General features: G+C 43.4%; 1 protein-coding gene across 2 annotated transcripts in view; it reads right to left on the bottom strand.

Moving 5' to 3' along the window:
* The window catches only part of LOC139263461 (latent-transforming growth factor beta-binding protein 2-like), an 857891-nt gene that overhangs the window by 288037 nt on the left and 550483 nt on the right, over positions 1-19371 (bottom strand). The gene's annotated exons all lie outside the window — the stretch shown is intronic.

The following is a 19371-nucleotide window of genomic DNA, read 5'->3' as shown; positions in this document are numbered from 1 at the left end:
TCTTAGAGCTGTCAGCGGGCTGCAGTGTTTGCACTGTCTGGATAATGCTGCTGATATCCGGTGATATAGATGTAGTGATCCACATTTCTCCATACCCACAAGGTTGGTTCAGATTAGGTATGCGATCAGACCAGAAACGGGGCACTTTGGCAACAGAGATGTATGAAGGCGTATGATGGCAAGGGGTTGGCAGCACTCTTGCTCCATTGCTACACTGAGGTCTGAAGATCTGAACTTGTGTTGCACAGTGATGTAAACATTCTAATGTTAATGATATTATTTCATAAATGTAAAATTCCCAGCTGTGTCGATTTTCTTCAAAAATGGAGCAATTATAAAGAAAAAGACTTGCATTTATATAGTGCCTTTCACGACCATCGGACATCCCAAAGCATTTTACAGCCAATGAAGTCCTTTTGGAGTATAGTTACTGTTGTAATGTAAAAAACGCTGCAGCCAATTTGTGCACAGCAAGCTCCCACAAACAATATGATAATGACCAGATAATCTATTTTTAAGGGATTAAGTGATAAATATTGGACAGTACAGCAGGGATAACTCCCTTGCTCTTCTTTGAAATAGTACCATGGGATCTTTTACATCCATTTGAGAGGACAGACGGGGCCTCGATTTATCGTTTCATCCAAAAGACGGCATCTTCGACAGTGCAACACTCCCTCAGTATTGCACTGGAGTGTCAGCCTAGATTTTGGTGCTCAAGTCTCTGGAGTGAGTCTTGAATCCACAACCTTCTGACTCAGAGACAAGGGTGCTACCCACTGACCAACAGCTGACACGCAAGAACGACAACTCCCAGAGCAATCTGCACTTATATGCTTCTCCTACTGATGCAGTACAGGTATAAACTATTAAAAAATTTTGTTTTTAAGTCTTAGCACATTTCAACAATGTGCGATTAAGAAATTTAATTGCTGCATAAAGATTAAAAGCTTGCTGAATCAAACCTAATTCAATTGATCTGCCAATTGGATTTCACTGCTCACTACAGGTGAAACAATTGAAAGTGAAAAATGATATTACAAATAAGTGATAATTTCATTATAACACAAATGTTATTCCAGTCAATTGTCCCGAAAATGAATTAAGATGCTGTAGTTCAAAAAATTTGAAATACTATCACAGTGCCCAAAGCTCAGTACATCTGCTTTCCGCTATAATATTAAACCAGTAGGTGCAACACGGCCTGTCACTTTACCAAAAGTTGGCAGTTAGTGACTTGAAAGGAGTGAATGAATTTCCATTGTGTGTAAGTGGCTTTGTATTCCCCAGCAATTGTTTTGGTGGAGTTGGGAAGGTAGAAAAAGGTGCTCTATCAGAGTTCACTGATGAACTAGTGGGGAGAAACATGCAAGTGAGATCCCTTGTGGCCCAGTGGTAGGGAATGAGTCTTTGTTTCCTGGCAAACCAATAATGGGATGAGTACATGTTCCCTGGCAGGCTAGGAAAACGCTACACACTTGGCTTGCTGTTCTATTTCATAGAGGAATTTAGATTTAAACTGTTGAAGTTCCTATTAGTTGGTACCGTGTTATTTTCTCAGCTACCAAGAATAGCCTAATGGGATACAACTAATGGTCACAATGAATGACAAACACTCTATCACTGAACCAGCAAGCTCTACAGAACTCACACTTAGTTGAATAATTTTGGACACACCTGCAGCTGGCCTGCAATTTACATCTTGCACCAATTAGCAACTTTATCTGCCTGAAATTGACAATTCTTTGTGCTTGAAACAGGCAAGGAGAAAAGGTACGAGAGAAAGCGCTTCAGCCTGGGGTTATACTGCACTACTGGTCTGAATGGTTCACATCCAGCAGTGTGACATACAGGGAAAGAAAATGTTCAGGTACAAAAATGTACAAACTAAAAAAAAACGTAAACTTTGGAATTTAGGAGACTCGATTATCTGGTTTACTCGAGAGACAACGGGGGCAAAAAGTAATCTTGGATTGCAATGGAAAAGAAAACTGGGTGGGGTGTAAAAGGGGATGCTGATTCCCTAGTGAACATTTTGCATTAGCGCTCAAGACCAATCTCACCCCCAACATACCAGTTTGGTTGAGCAAGTTTTCACAATGCCAGGCGTCAGACAGTGAAGGTTCGCAGAGAGAAGGAGGAGTAAATGCTTTTAAGTTTCTGATTAGACGGATCATACTACATTGTATTATTTTGCTGGAGACATTTTCCTGTTGGTATGCATTACATCATTTCTTATATAAATTCCTCATGATTAAATAATCAGGTTTTCTCCAATATACAAGAGATCCTTTATTAAAATAACAAGCATCTAATTTTCAAAAGTTTTGCAACAACATGTTTGCCTTCAAGTTTAGTAAAGCACGCCATCTATGAAATTTGATGCTGATCTTCAATGCTGGCGTAACCTCTGAATGCATAGCAAGTTTGCCAAACATATCTTGAAGGATGCAGTCGTCATCGTTTGCATCAACCGATGTTGAGCTACAAGCAGTTATTTAGGAATATTTTACAATGTAATGATATTTTTGTTCAAAAAATGTTAATATACCCCTTTTGTTAAGCTGGCATAACTTTCACTATTTTAAAGGTTTTTCTTCTAAAGCCGCATCTTTCGCTTGTTTCATCCCCCACCAACCCCCCCGCAGCCACCCTCCCCCCCCACCCTGAGCTCACCTTGTTCATGAGACCTGTCTCCTGCTTGCTCTTGTCTACATTCCCACTAAACTCCCCTTCCTGCCCCTAGCACTTGAGAAGGTATGCCTTCAGAGCCTGGCGCCTTTTCCACTTTACGCTCCACCAAATGATTTTCTTTCTTGTCTCCAATCGGCCCAATCTTTTCTTTAGTTTTTTTTTTAATTATTGCTTACAATCCTTTATTAGTCTCCCTTTATGTTTCTGGACAATATTTCTTCATACCCTTTGAAACCTTTCGAACTCTTACTTGCTTTCCCTCCACACGTTCTATAATCCATTTGATTTTCTTTTGTTCTACATTTATTTTTATATCAGGCCTAGCTATTTTATGTTTGCTTACATTATAGGCTTGCCCACTTCATTTTCTAGAATCAGATTCAGCACTGGATTCTTCCTTGCTAGACTAAAGACAGTGACAAATGATCATTAACCTCTCCACCCACCACCCCCCCCCCCCCCCCCCCGCCTCACCCTTTACCCCAGCACTGTTCAGGGCCAGGAGTACCAGTATTTCCTAATAAACCCCCAGCACCAGTCCAGCCCTGGCAATGCCTAACATCAGCAGAAGGGGGAGGAAATTTGAGCATAGCCTCATAGACCCACTGCTGCACATTGAGCCTTCTGATAGAGATCAGCAGCCAGAAAGCCCTGACAGCATCTAGAAATCCTGTGGGAAGTGCTTAATCTATATATAATATGTATTTTTTTTTATTACCCTTCTTTCTTTGGCCTGCCTGGGACCTCTACAGGGGTCTGGGGTGAGGCCATCGTGCCCGACTTCACCGGGTGACCCAGTGCTGAACTTGTCCTGTGAGTATTGCTTCAATGAAATGAAGTGGGAGGCTGGGTTAGTCCCCATCTCCCTCACTGACCTGCCTGCAGTGCAGCTGGCACAAGCACAAGCCCAGCTCAGCACCCCAGGGTAGGCATGGGAATCTTGGTGCAGTGTAAAATGAGACATCGACCTGACGAAACTGCTCACTGAGCCTTATTCCTGCCTTGCAGCCCAGGGAAATGGATACTGCTCTGAGACAAGAAGGCAAGAATATCTGAGCTTATCTAATCCAGAAAGCAGCCCCAGACATGTTGTGGAAAAGCCTCTCATTCTTGGTCACTTGCATTACTTTTAGCCGATCTGTGTTACATAGAAACATAGAAAAATCGGTACAGAAGTAGGCCATTCGGCCCTTCGAGCCTGCACCACCATTCATTAAGAGCATGGCTGATAATTCACCTCAGTACCCCTTTCCTGCTTTCTCTCCATACCCCTTGATCCCTTTAGCTGTAAGGGCCATATCTAACTCCCTCTTGAATATATCCAACGAACTGGCATCAACAACTCTCCGTGGTAGAGAATTCCACAGGTTAACAACTCTCTGAGTGAAGAAGTTTCTCCTCATCTCGGTCCTTACCCCTTATCCTTAAACTGTGTCCCCTGGTTCTGGAACTCCCCAGCAATGGTTACATTCTTCCTGCATCTAACCTGTCCAGTCCCGTCAGAATTTTATATGTTTCTATGCGATCCCCTCTCATCCTTCTAAACTCCAGTGACTACAGGCCCAGTCGATCCAGTCTCTCCTCATATGTCAGTCCTGCCATACCGGGAATCAGTCTGGTGAACCTTCGCTGCACTCCCTCAATTGCAAGAACGTCCTTCCTCAGATTAGGAGATCAAAACTGAACACAATATTCCAGGTGAGGCCTCACCATGGCCCTGTACCAACTGCAGTAAGACCTCCCTGCTCCTATACTCAAATCCCCTAGCTATGAAGGCCAACATGCCATTTGCCTTCTTCACCACCTGCTGTACTTGCATGCCAACTTTCAATGACTGATGTACCATGACACCAAGGTCTCGTTGCATCTCCCCTTTTCCTAATCTGCCGCCATTCAGATAATATTCTGCCTTCGTGTTTTTGCCACCAAAGTGGATAACCTCAAATTTTCCACATTATACTGCATCTGCCATGCATTTGCCCACTCACCTAATCTGTCCAAGTCACTCTGCAGCCTCTTAGCATCCTCCTCACAGCTCACACAGCTTAGTGTCATCTGCAAACTTGGAGATATTACACTCAATTCCTTCATCTAAATCATTGATGTATATTGAAAATAGCTGGGGTCCCAGCACTGAGCCCTGCAGCACCCCACTAGTCACTGCCTGCCATTCTGAAAAGGACCCGTTTATCCCAACTCTGCTTCCTGTCTGTTAACCAGTTCTCTATCCACGTCAATACATTACCCCCAATACCATGTGCTTTAATGTTGCACACCAATCTCTTGTGTGGGACCCATTAGTCACCCATTATTATGGCCCTGTCATTAATGCATTTTCCTCTAATTTGCTGACATGGCTCTTCCCTCGTTCCATTTACACTGTTCAGTGATCTATAACAAACTCGATATATCATTATATTTTAGTGCTGTATTAGTATCATTGATTAATATAGCCACTTTTCCCTTTCTTTTCACTTATTTGTTCTTACTCGATCCCTCTGGATATTGTGGTGACCAGGAATAAATAGCTCCCAGTCCTGCCCTAACATAAACCTTGTCTATGTTAGCTATTCTACCCCTATAGTGATTTGTGCCTCTAGCTCGCAAACTTTATTTAGAATATACTCTGCATATTTACATACATACAACCTCTACCTGCCTGGTTGTTAGATAATCCTACTCTCTTTAAACTCTCCTCCTTCTGTTCTGGCTTTTGTTGCTTTCCTATTTTTCATTTCATTTTCCCAACACTCCTTGCCCCTTTGTTACCATCATCCCCAGATGCCTTTCCACTTCACTTTACACGATCCACGGTTTATGACATCCACTTTCCATCCAATGGGTAGACCTTGCACTTGTCTATCATAAATTGCATCTCCTGCTGATCTGCAGATTTGACTCAATTGTCAGTTACTCAGTGTCAGCTGTGGCTCAGTGGGTAACACACTCGCCTCAGAGTCAGAAGTTTGTGGGTTCAGGTCCCACTTGAGTGCATAAATCCAGGCTGACATTCCAGTGCAGTGCTGAGGGAGTGCTACACTTGTCAGTGGTGCCGTCTTTCGGATGAGACGTTAAACCGAGGCAACGTTTACCCTCTCAGGTGGACGTAAAAGATCCCATGGCACTATTTCGAAGAAGAGCAGTGGAATTATCCCTGGTGTCCTGGCCAATATTTATCTCTCAGTCAACATAACAAAAACAGATTATCTGGTCATTATCACATTGCTGTTTGTGGCAGCTCGTTGTGTGCAAGTTGGCTGCTGCATTTCTCACATTACAACAGTGACTACACTCCAAAAGTAAAGTGCTTTGAGATGTTCGGTTGTCGTGAAAGGCACTACATAAATTCAAGTCTTTCTTTCTTTCAATTCCTTTTCTAAACCCCTGGTTACTTCCTCTGACTCAACTGTCCCCCTATTTTATTATCGTTTGGAGTCAGTCCATGATTGGTTGATAGCACTGGGTTGAACCATTTTTCGTGTTCCATGCTTTCTCGTGTTCTTATCTTGGAAACGTTGTTTGGGACAGATTCATTAGCTGAGCAAGGGTTAAGATTACCTCTCTTTTGCCCTCCCAAGGTTGACCTTAATCTTCCAGACTGCATAATTGCACAAAGTGTGACTGTAGTCGCAGTTGTAAACATGTGCAAAATGTTGTTAATAAAATGTACTAAAATGTTAAAGCAGCAGACCATTGAGCAGTAAAAACAGCACAGATGGCTTACTCAGACATGCTCAGTATTACTTCATCAGATCCCTGCTGTCCTGACTTTTAAATCAAAGCTTGTTACTTCAGTATAAACTTGAAACCAGTTGTTAATTCCATCACATTTGTCAGCTAAAAATCAGGTACTGCGAATTCCAGATTCCAGTGATAGCTAATTTGATTTTATATCAACTTGGCAACTCTACCAAAATAACACAATCTGGACAAAACAATTCAAACTCTGTTCCATCTACTTTTACTGCGATTTTTTTTTTTAAATGTCCACTTTGTGCTGTGTGCTAAAGCAGCTGGTAATCAAAATGATTAAAATAGGTTTATATAAATGGTTTGAGACAACTCCCTACTGCTTTCTGCCCCTATAAAACACAAATGTATACATCAGACTGTAACTCAATACCATATGATACAGGTCATGCTTTGAAGGCAGAAGTCACTTTTTAAACACCAATGCTTATTATGTCAGCAAACGCAGCAGCCCAATTGCACACAGCAAGATTTACAAACAGCAAATGAGATACCTCCCTGATTAATCTTGGTTTGGAGCTGTCCCGATGACACAAGAAGCTATTTTAATGCAAGCCTTTTCTTTTTTTTCCTGTTGACACCAACAGTTTCATCCTCGACAACAGTCTAGGGTGTGCAACAATTTTTATTGCTGTAGACATAATTTAAAAAAAAATCTTACTAAATATATGAAGAGATGGTCCAGCAGTCAGGCTAACAACAAATTTATCACCCAGCATTTGTTTCTTTAATGCAAACTGAAAGTATGTCATGGTACAATATCAAGTAACCATTTATGTTGCATTGTTACTGATAAATTTTAGTTACAGCCAGAGCTTTTGAATTTTCATATCAGGATTCTAGGGAGTTTACAGATAGGATCCATTCATGACAAATCGGAATAACAAATCCACTTTGCAAACAGGGATTTTGAATGAACAGCAAGTATTCTATTTGCACATATCGGGGCCATTAGTAAGATGTTCTTTGTAGAGGTTGCCGTAGAGGCAGAGAAGGATCTGAAATCAGTGAGTAACAGATGTATGGTTTAATTTCAATTTTCTGTCCTGAAGTTGATGACACATGCTAGGGGTTAATTCCACCATTGTTGGCCCCTCTGATACATTGCCTGAGAGGCCATTCTTCACAAATGAACCTAGACCTGGCGGAAACCAGGCAGGGAGTCAGTTAAAACGAGGGCAGCTACTTAACCCTCTGATGCTACCCTTCATGCCATGTCCCGATGTGAGCAGGCGAGCGGGACAATGACACGTAGACAGCGGAGTCCTTCTTTAAATATGTAGATCGGGTCCCAATGATGTCATCGGGATCCAATCTGCAATTTTAGTTGCAGTCTTGAGCAGGGGAGCAGTGACAGCGGTCCCATCAGGCCAGACCTGCCAGGAAATGGATCGCGGGCCAAAAGAGGCCCAGTTGGATAAGTTGTAAAATGTTATTTCAGGTTTCCTTGTGGGCCATGGTGAGCTCATGTCCAGAGCCCCCTCGCTACTTCCTCAGCTGCAAACTCTTTGCCACCGAATTCCCGCTCCCGCCCGCCGGCCTGCTTGTCCACCCGGCCGAGTCCGGGCAGGTCACAGAGAAATATTATGGGAATGAGGCCCGGCCATCAGGATCAGCTGGCCTCCACGTCCCAGGACACCCCACTTTGGAACTCACACGCACCATGCCCACCCTCCCCTTTAGAAATCGAGGCCCTCGTGTCAGTTGGTTCTTCAACATTGCGCACCTGATCCTCTCTTCACCATACATTTCTAAATGTACATTTTGGAGCAATGATGACACCAGAACTCTGGTGGTCTATCCTCTCCCTAACCTAGAGAGACTAAAGGGAATTCTTTAGTCCTGGCAGAGATCGGCTGACTCAACACAGATCAGTGTTGAACGTGGGGCTTTCATGCCTCTGTGGTTTAATGCCAGACCATGTTGGGCATTTACCCACTTAGCCATTGGGGGGGCCAATGATTAATTTAGGAGACCAACATTTTGAGCTTTAAAAGAAATAGCTTTTCAGAAAAACCATTAAAGTTCTTAAAATGGCAGACTTGCAAATATGATACTCCAAACTAATCATTCTGATTTGTGAGTAAGAATTCCTGATCATGCAATGTATTTAAACGCAACCACTGATACCTTCCTTTCATCCCGACTAATTTGCATAACTATTAGAAACACGTTATAATATTTACAACAAACTCAAGACAAATCACCCACTGAAATTCCCAGTAACTGCATACAATCAAATTCTTTAGTTCTCAAGTTCTTCAGAACTAAAAATTGATTTTTTTTATCTTGATATTTTTGAATGAATTGATTTGTGCTCGTTAAGATCTGGGATGTCAGTTCAGGTCGTTTATCTATTTTTTGTCCCCATGTGAGCATCAAATAATTGCAGTGCAGGCATAGCATAGGACAGGCACACATAAAAGCTCCCTTCAGAATAGCATTGGTGTTTATATTTTTTCACTTTCGAGACAAGTTGCCTTCCTTACTCCTCAGAAAGACGGCCAATTTAGATATTGCCCATTTTACACCCCTGTCGAAAGCTCCATTCAGTGCACTATTAACACAGGAGCATGGCTTTAAACGGGAAGGCTCAGTCTGCAGGAATAGTGTAAAGAGAATTCTTTAAACAAATCGGTCACATTTATGACATCGGGGTGGTGCGAGTACAAACAAGAGGGAATTGTATATAGATTAACCAAAGAATATAAGTCGGCAAAAGGAAAAAAATTAGATCTGATCTGCATCAACATCAAATCATGGATCTTTCTTAATATAACCAAGTGCAATTGTTTTCTTTGCAGAAAATGAAATTCTGGACTGTGAGCTGGCCACTGCCGACATCACAGCACCATATCTCAACAGGGGCTTCCTCCAGCCTGCTCCTTTATGGGTCACCTCATTCTTTTTATGCCTTGTATTGTTTTTCTTCTTTCTTTTTCTTTAGCGTGTTCCTGACAAGTCTCCTTTTTTTGTTTCATTAAAAGTGTTTTCTGATTCCCAGCATGCATGCTGCAGTGTGTTTGCACAGCTCAGTATGGGATTGAATAGTAATGGAATTAGTTCCCTCCTGTAGATTTGTCGGGGTTCATTAGGTGGTATCATGCAAATGCAATTCAGCTATTAGATTTAATTGTGCTATGAGCTTGAAACTTAACCCTAGGAATCTAAAATTAATCACAAAGCAGGTTGTTACTTAAGAATACCAATAGCATACTTTACCCTTTACATGCTGCTATGCCAGTACCAGTCCACACTGCAATGTGTGCGTGCACTAGGTCCATCGTCTTGGTTAATCCTTGCCACTGGACCAAGAACTAGCTCTGTCAAGCCCATGTAGTGGCTGGTGTGCAACGGCCACCAACGTTAAAAAAATTCACACACAGGCATCTTCCACTCTTCAACTTGTAGTTCGGGACCTGGAATATTAGGTCCTTCATTGAAACACCTGTGAACTCATCCCTTTTTGACGTGGAAGCAAGTCATCCTCGATACGAGGGACTGCCGATGATGATAATGATGATGACTCAAGAATAAAGATTTGCACTCATCAAGACCTGATTATTTTTAAGAGCCAGTATCAGGATACGCAGTCCCAATCAGGTATAACATGGGTTAGATGCAGAATATACTTCAACTCTAACCTCAGAACAGTAATCCCTGCTATATGAGCGATTTTTCCACTTCCCGCCCTAGCCACCCTCGTGGTATCTCTGAACGAGACTGCTAAATTAATGGCGGTTTTGTGACAACTAGTAATTGGGTTGAGTCAGCTCCCTCTTCTCTTGTAGGACTCCCGTAGCCAGCAGATGTAGGAAGCCTTCACTCTTTCAGTCTGGGCTGGATCCAGACCCAAGTATCTGCAGGAGAAGTGCTCCGTAAATTGCCTGAAGCTTGCTCTCAAGATTCAAAGGGGAAATGTCCTGGAAACTGCTTGAAATGTGCTCAAGATGGTGTTTTAGGCTGAAAGCTGCTCACTCAATATGGAATTCAGCTGTTGAACCGTAAAGCAGGAAATAAAGCTAGTCAACACTAGTTTCCATAACCCAGGGATGTAAACATGTAGGCCCTGATATTTATGGGGAGTGTGTGGGGGGGAACACAGTAGTACGGGGCAATGCTGGGCACATGGAGGTCCTGCCGAATTTAACGGCAGAACCTCATTATAATTTTTTTCTTCCGTTTCCCGACCGGCAACCGGTCAAATGGACAAACTGCTCAGCTGCTGGGCGAGAAGACCAGTGGCAGGAAGCTGCAGCTGTGGACTTTTGAGGACGGTCCATATGAAGGGAGCGAGCGAGGCTTGGTGGGTGAGAATGGGGGGGTGGGGGGGAAGGAGGATGAGAGCGGCAATTGGGAGGCAGGGAGCTGCAGATCAGGGCATGTGAGGGGAGGGGGCAGAGGGGAGAGAGGCTGTGATCAGCAGGGAGGGGTGGCTGAAGGCTTCTTTGAGGGGCTGGGGGAGGCACTCCTGCTATTCCTGGCCCTAAGAAGTACTGTAGAAGGCAGCTCCCTTTTACTGCCAGGTTTCCCGATCCCTGGGAAACCTGGCCAGTAAGTGTTAAATTTAGATCAGTCTGTTGGCATATGGAACTTGGTTAATTCATGCTTCTGAAAGGTGTTCGTGTTTAGTTAATTCAATATCGGGGAAAAATGTGGTTCGTATCATTGGAGTGAGAGAGGGAGAGAGGGCGAGAGAGAGAAAGAGAGAGAGATACAGATTTCACTTAGCCAGTGCATGCAACCAACCAGCCTTGGAAATTTTCATAATAAAATATTTATTTATAAATATAGAATAAACAGTCATTTTCCAACATTCCATTGACTCTGGATCAGTTCCTATCGAGTGGAGGGTAGCCACTGTAACCCCAATTTTTAAAAAAGGAGGAAGAGAGAAAACAGGGAATTATAGACCGGTCAGCCTGACATCAGTAGTGGGTAAAATGATGGAATCAATTATAAAGGATGTCATAGCAGCGCATTTGGAAAGAGGTGACATGATAGGTCCAAGTCAGCATGGATTTGTGAAAGGGAAATCATGCTTGACAAATCTTCTGGAATTTTTTGAGGATGTTTCCAGTAGAGTGGACAAGGGAGAGCCAGTTGATGTGGTATATTTGGACTGTCAGAAGGCTTTCGACAAGGTCCCACACAAGAGATTAATGTGCAAAGTTAAAGCACATGGGATTGGGGGTAGTGTGCTGACGTGGATTGAGAACTGGTTGTCAGACAGGAAGCAAAGAGTAGGAGTAAATGGGTACTTTTCAGAATGGCAGGCAGTGACTAGTGGGGTATCGCAAGGTTCTGTGCTGGGGCCCCAGCTGTTTACATTGTACATTAATGATTTGGACGAGGGGATTAAATATAGTATCTCCAAATTTGCGGATGACACTAAGTTGGGTGGCAGTGTGAGCTGCGAGGAGGATGCTATGAGGCTGCAGAGTGACTTGGATAGCTTAGGTGAGTGGGCAAATGCATGTCAGATGAAGTATAATGTGGATAAATGTGAGGTTATCCACTTTGGTGGTAAAAACAGAGAGACAGACTATTATCTGAATGGTGACAGATTAGGAAAAGGGGAGGTGCAATGAGACCTGGGTGTCATGGTACATCAGTCATTGAAGGTTGGCATGCAGGTACAGCAGGCGGTTAAGAAAGCAAATGGCATGTTGGCCTTCATAGCGAGGGAATTTGAGTACAGGGGCAGGGAGGTGTTGCTACAATTGTACAGGGCCTTGGTGAGGCCACACCTGGAGTATTGTGTACAGTTTTGGTCTCCTAACTTGAGGAAGGACATTCTTGCTATTGAGGGAGTGCAGCGAAGGTTCACCAGACTGATTCCGTGGATGACGGGACTGACCTATCAAGAAAGACTGGATCAACTGGGCTTGTATTCACTGGAGTTCAGAAGAATGAGAGGGGATCTCATAGAAACGTTTAAAATTCTGATGGGTTTAGACAGGTTAGATGCAGGAAGAATGTTCCCAATGTTGGGGAAGTCCAGAACCAGGGGTCACAGTCTAAGGATAGGGGTAAGCCATTTAGGACCGAGATGAGGAGAAACTTCTTCACCCAGAGAGTGGTGAACCTGTGGAATTCTCTACCACAGAAAGTTGTTGAGGCCAATTCACTAAATATATTCAAAAAGGAGTTACTACTCGGGAGATCAAGGGGTATGGCGAGAAAGCAGGAATGGGGTACTGAAGTTGCATGTTCAGCCATGAACTCATTGAATGGCGGTGCAGGCTCGAAGGGCCGAATGGCCAACTCCTGCACCTATTTTCTATGTTTCTATGTTTTCAATATTTGGATTAGAAATGTTGTGAGGATAAGAAAGTCGAGACTGGAAGGTTTATGCTTACCACAGCAAGGTGTGCTTTTTACGTACCTCTAACGTTGTTGATGTGTGTTGAAGAAAATGTAGACTTGTGTCTCTGGACAATGCAGTAGCAGAAACTGCCATATTAGGCAATGCCAGCTCCAGTTTGATAAGAAAACAGTGTTTTCCTTTGTTCAAGCAGCACAAAAAGACCCATGCCTAGGTTTGCGTATTCTATTGGTGACTATACTCCGCTTGTAAATTGCTTTCTATGCTGAAGTTAAAGAATAAAATGATTACAAACAGAAAACTGAACTCGTTACTGCTCAAGTGAACAGAACACTGGTTCAGTCAACCCAACCTCCCACTGGTACTGGGGAAGCCTGATTTAAATATGTTAATGACAGGTTCCAGCTTTCGAGGGCAGAACACTCGCACGACATGCTATCTGCTGACGTAAAAACAGCAACAGTAAGCGTAGGAGGCGGGCTGGGGATGCGTTCCCCATTTTAACATTTTTAACCCCCACCTGCCATAAGGGGTGGGCTGGAGGGGTCAATATTGCGGCCATGTGTCCCTTATTTTCTGAACTAGAGAATGTGGGCTAGAGTGTAGGGCACGTGCAATAGTGGGGATGCTGAGGCCAAGGTGCCTCCGATATTGTGCCGTGGCCTCATTAACATCAAGCCAGCATGGCACGATCAGCCAGCAGGTGAGGAGTGAACAAAGATTGGGCTGCTGCGACACTAGCAGTGGTCCTCACAATGGAGCGGGATGGGGATAAGGTCAGCCATCGCAACTTGGGCAGGGGAGAAATAGACGTGAATTGAAGAGGGGAACGTCAGCCATCGTGGCTAGGGGAAGTGGGAGAGATCGGCCATCGCAGCTTATGGCGGGGGGGAGGGGGGAGGGGGGGTGGGGGTAGAAATAGATTGACTATTTGGTGGTAGGACGGGGGGGAAAGAAATCGAACATCGCTCCAGGAGGGAGAGAGAGGATACCGTGACAGACAGAGGTCGGCAATCCGGAGGGGAGCATGAGAGAGGCCGCGATCATCAGTAGGGAGGCCAAAAGCTTCCTTGAGGGGCCGGGGGAAGCACTGCTACTGCTCCTGGCCCACAAGGATGACTAGAAAAGGCACTTATTTGTGGAGCTGGCAGTTCTCGCCTCCCTTTTGCTGCCGTGTTTCCCGACGCCTGGGAAACTGGTGCAGCAGCAGCATATTTTACATTGGTTTACAATTGCACTGTGGGAGCCAAATTTAAATATGTGAATGTCGTGTCCCATTTCTTCATGGCGAGACAGTCGTATGGCGCAAGAAAGTCAGCTGGCACATGCGGTGTGGGAGGCTTAACATTCAGGCTAATGTCTACCATTAAACTTGTCACGATGCATTCTTGATGTAAACGTCCTTTGTTCCTCTTGAATACATCCAATGAACTGGCATCAACAACTCTCTGCGGCAGGGAATTCCACAGGTTAACAACTCTCTGAGTGAAGAAGTTTCTTCTCATCTCAGTCCTAAATGGCCGATCCCTTATCCTAAGACTGTGTCCCCTGGTTCTGGACTTCCCCAACATCGGGAACATTCTTCCCGCATCTAACCTGTCCCGTCCCGTCAGAATCTTATACGTTTCTATGAGATCCCCTCTCATCCTTCTCAACTCCAGTGTATAAAGGCCCAGTTGATCCAGTCTCTCCTCATATGTCAGTCCAGCCATCTCTGGAATCAGTCTGGTGAACCTTCGCTGCACTCCCTCAATAGCAAGAGTGTCCTTCCTCAGATTAGGAGACCAAAACTGAATACAATATTCCAGGTGAGGCCTCACCAAGGCCCTGTACAATTGCAGTAAGACTTCCCTGCTCCTATAATCAAATCCCCTAGCTATGAAGACCAACATGTCATTTGCCTTCTTCACCACCTGCTGTACCTGCATCCCAACTTTCAATGACTGATGAACCATGACACCCAAGTCTCGTTGCACCTCCCCTTTTCCTAATCTGCCGCCAGTCAGATAATATTCTGACTTCGTGCTTTTGCCACCGAAGTGGATAACCTCACATTTATCCACATTATACTGCATCTGCCATGCATTTGCCCACTCATCTAACCTGTCCAAGTCATCCTGCAGCCTCTTAGCATCCTCCTCACAGCTCACACCGCCACTCAGTTTAGTGTCATCTGCAAACTTGGAGATATTACACTCAATTCATTCATCTAAATCACTGATGTATACTGTAAAGAGCTGGGGTCCCAGCACTGAGCCCTGCGGCACTCCACTAGTCACTGCCTCCCATTCCGAAAAGGACCCGTTTATCCGGACTCTCGGCTTCCTGTCTGCCAACCAATTCTCTATCAAATTCGTTGGCAGACATTACCCTCAATACCATGTGCTTTGATTTTGCACACCAATCTCATATGTGGGACCTTGTCAAAGCCCTTTTGAAAGTCCAAATACACCACATCCACTGGTTCTCCCTTGTCCACTCTACTAGTTACATCCTCAAAAAATTTCAGAAGATTTGTCAAGCATGATTTCCCTTTCATAAATCCATGCTGACTTGGACCGATCCTGTCACTGCTTTCTAAATGCACTGCTATTTCATCCTTAATAATTGACTCCAACATTTTCCCCACTACTGATGTCAGGCTAACCAGTTTATAATTACCCGTTTTCTCTCTTCCTCCTTTTTAAAAAAATGGTGTCACATTAGCTACCCTCCAGTCCATAGGAACTGATCCAGAGTCGATAGACCGTTGGAAAATGATCACCAATGCATCCACTATTTCTAGGGCCACTTCCTTAAGTACTCTGGGATGCAGACAATAAGGCCCCGGGAATTTATCGGCCTTCAATTCCATCAATTTCCCCAACACAATTTCCCGCCTAATTAGGATATCCTTCAATTCCTCCTTCTCACTAGACCCTCGGTCCCCAGTACGTCATGAAGGTTATTTGTGTCTTCCTTTGTGAAAACAAAACCAAAGTATTTGTTCAATTGGTCTGCCATTTCTTTGTTCCCCATTATAAATTCACCTGAGTCCGACTGCAAGGGACCTACGTTTGTCTTCACTAATCTTTTTCTCTTCACATATCTATAGAAGCTTTTGCAGTCAGTTTTTATGTTCCCAGCAAACTTCCTCTTGTACTCTATTTTCCCCCTCCTAATTTATCCCTTTGTCTTCCTCTGCTGAATTCTAAATTTCTCCCAGTCCTCTGGTTTGCTGCTTTTTCTGGCCAATTTATATGCCTCTTCCTTGGATCTAACACTATTCTTAATTTCCCTTGTTAGCCACGGTTGAGCCACCTTCCCTGTTTTATTTTTACTCCAGACAGGGATGTACAATTGTTGAAGTTCATCCATGTGATCGATAAATGTTTGCTATTGCCTATCCACTGTCAACCCTTGAAGTATAATTTTCCAGTCTATTCTAGCCAATTCATGTCTTATGCCGTCAAAGTTAGCTTTCCTTAAGTTCAGGACCCTAGTTTCTGATTTAACTGTGTCACTCTCCATCTTAATAAAGAATTCTACCATATTATGGTCACTCTTCCCAAAGGGGCCTCGCACAACAACATTGCTAATTAGTCCCTTCTCATTTGACATCACCCAGTCTAGTATGGTCAGCTCTCTCGTTAGTTCCTCGACATATTGGTCAAGAAAACCATCCCTAATACACTCCAGGAAATCGTCCTCCACCGCATTGCTGCCAGTTTGGTTAGCCCAATCTATATGTAACTTAAAGTCGCCCATGATAACTGCTGTACCTTTATTGCATGCATCTCTTAGTTCTTGTTTGATGTTGTCCCCAACCTCAGTACTACTGTTTGGTGGCCTGTACACAACTCCCACCAGCGTTTTCTGCCCTTTGGTATTCCGTAGCTCCACCGATACCGATTCCACATCATCCAAACCAATGTCCTTCCTTATTATTGCATTAATTTCCTCTTTAACCAGCAACATCACCCCGCCTCCTTTTCCTTTCTGTCTATCCTTCCTAAATGTTGAATACCCCTGGATGTTGAGTTCCCAGCCTTGGTCACCCTGGAACCATGGCTCCGTGATGCCAACTACATCATATCTGTTAACTGCTATCTGCACAGTTAATTCATCCACCTTATTCCAAATACTCCTCGCGTTGAGGCACAGAGCCTTCAGGCTTGTCTTTTTAACACACTTTGCTCCTTTAGAATTTTGACCTTGTGTACAGTGCAGTACAGGCCATGCTGATCAAGCAAGTGTTTGACATATGTGCAGGCAATACATTGGCTGATAACATAGTGTTAGCATGGAAACAGCTGGCAGCAATAAAGTAGACTGTGGTGCTCATTTACTGCTACTCACTGTGCCATCGCTATGGTGCAATTTTCTTTGTCACAGATGCCACAACTTCCTAACTGTGCTGACGTTTTACATTTTTAAAATACATTTTAACAACAACTTGTACTTGTATAGCATCTTTAACATAGGATAACATCCTAAGTCGCTTCACAGAAGTATTTCAAGACAAGTAATTTGACACCGAGCCATATAAGGGGAGATTGCCAAAAGCTTGGTCAAAGAGGTAGGTTTTAAGGAGCGTCTTAAAGAAGGAAAGAGAGGTAGAGAGGCAGAGGTTTAGGGAGGGAATTCCAGAGCTTAGAGCCAAGGCAACAGAAAGCACAGCCACCAATGGTTGAGCGATTATAATCAGGGATGCTCAAGAGGGCAGAATTGGAGGAGCACAGATATCTCAGGAGGGTTGTAGGGTTGGAGAAGGTTACAGAGCTAGAGAAAGGCGAGACCATGGAGGGATTTGAAAATAAGGAATACAATTTTGAAATCGAGGCATTGCTTAACCGGGAGCCAATGTAGGTCAGCGAGCACAGGGGTGATGGGTGAGCGGGACTTGGTGCGAGTTAGGACATGGGCAGCCAGGTTTTGGATGACCTCAAGTTTACGTGAGGTAGAACGTAGGAGGCCAGCCAGGAGCATGTTGGAATAGTCAAGTCTAGAGGTAATAAAGGCATGATGAGGGATGAATAAATTAATAAAGCTCCTGTGCGCAAATCTCCAAGCCATCATATGCAAAATCTACACTGACAGAACTGATTTCACCTGTCAGAAAATATGTTCCTTCAATCCTTAGGCCTTTAAGGAATAATCCAGGGAAAGCTCAACAAAATTGAATTTGCAGACTTATCCCCAGTAAATCATTGCTATGTAAAAGTTCAAGTTAAAACTGTTTGTAATTATTATTTTTGTGCACAGATATATGAGGATCTGTACAGTTATTAATTTCCTTGTGGTTTACTCGTAAGAGTTCAAAAATGACACATGGGAGTTATGGAGGCTGATTCCCTACATGCTTGACTTCAGCATTGAGCTGATGCCAAATTAAACTAGGATGAACAGTGCAACTGAACTGTCTGCTGGAAGATAATATATTACTAAACATAAAAATTATTTTAATTCAGTGCCAGGCTCTGAGAGTTGGGAGAATGGAGGCTTAATATCCAGTACTCCCCCATCACTCTGCATCATGTTCAACTGCTGCGTTACTCTAAAAAAACAAATGCAGCAAGAATTGTACTTTTTAAACAACATTCGAACTATTTTATACATTGAAAGAGCTTGCATTTATAAAGCACCTTTCACGATCTAAGGATATTCCAATGCGATTTACAGCCAATTAAGTTCTTTTTGGAGTGTAGTCACAGTAATGTAGAAAACACTGCAGCCTACTTTCACACAGCAAGGTCCCACAAACAGCAAATGTGATAATGACCAGATTATCTGTTTTAGTGATGTTGTGGTTGAGGGATAAATATTGGTCAAGACACCAGGGAGATCTCCCCTGCTCTGTTTCAAATAGTGCCTTGGGAACTTTGCAGTCCACCTGAGAGAGCAGACTGAGGTTTAACGTCTCATCTAAAAGCCGCCACCTCCTTCAATGGAGCACTTCCTCAGTACTGCATTAAAGTGCCTGTCTGGATTATGTGCTCCAGTATCTGGAGTGACCCCATAACCTACTAACTCAGAAGCTAGAGTGCTACCTACTGAACCATGGGTGATACCTTGACCTTGTTCTGGGTGCTGATACTGCTTTGCAATTATATATTTATCGGATTAAATATCCTTTAAAGGAAGCCTTGACTCAGAGATAAGCTGAGTCGGAAGGTTATGGGGTTCAAGCCCCACTCCAGACAACCCCGGTGAGCAGAATTGAGAGCTGCAGACTCTAAATACTAGGTTGACATGCAGTAGGGTTCCTGTGCCTATAGGAATGGAGTGGATAAAATGTTTTTGCTTCATGTGCCGATTATATCGATATTTTTACATCATTATTAATGACTGACTGATTATTTTGTATTTACGGTGTAGTAGTGGATGATTTTTCAAAACATGTAGCTGAGTTGCTACAACTCGTCGAAGTGCATGCATCAAATACTTCTTGTACCATTTTTAGACAATTTCTAGAACAACTTTATAGAAATGTATTGCTTCATATGAAAATTCTCAATTTATCATTTATTTTCAGTTCAAAATATTAGTCTAGCATTAGAAATCCATTGCTCCCTTTACCAATTTATCCATCTATAAGTCTGCTTATGACAAAATGATGT

The sequence above is a fragment of the Pristiophorus japonicus genome, chromosome 4 (genome assembly GCF_044704955.1).
Source record: "Pristiophorus japonicus isolate sPriJap1 chromosome 4, sPriJap1.hap1, whole genome shotgun sequence".
Classification (NCBI taxonomy): domain Eukaryota; kingdom Metazoa; phylum Chordata; class Chondrichthyes; family Pristiophoridae; genus Pristiophorus; species Pristiophorus japonicus.
This window is presented reverse-complemented; position numbering and strand designations above follow the sequence as displayed.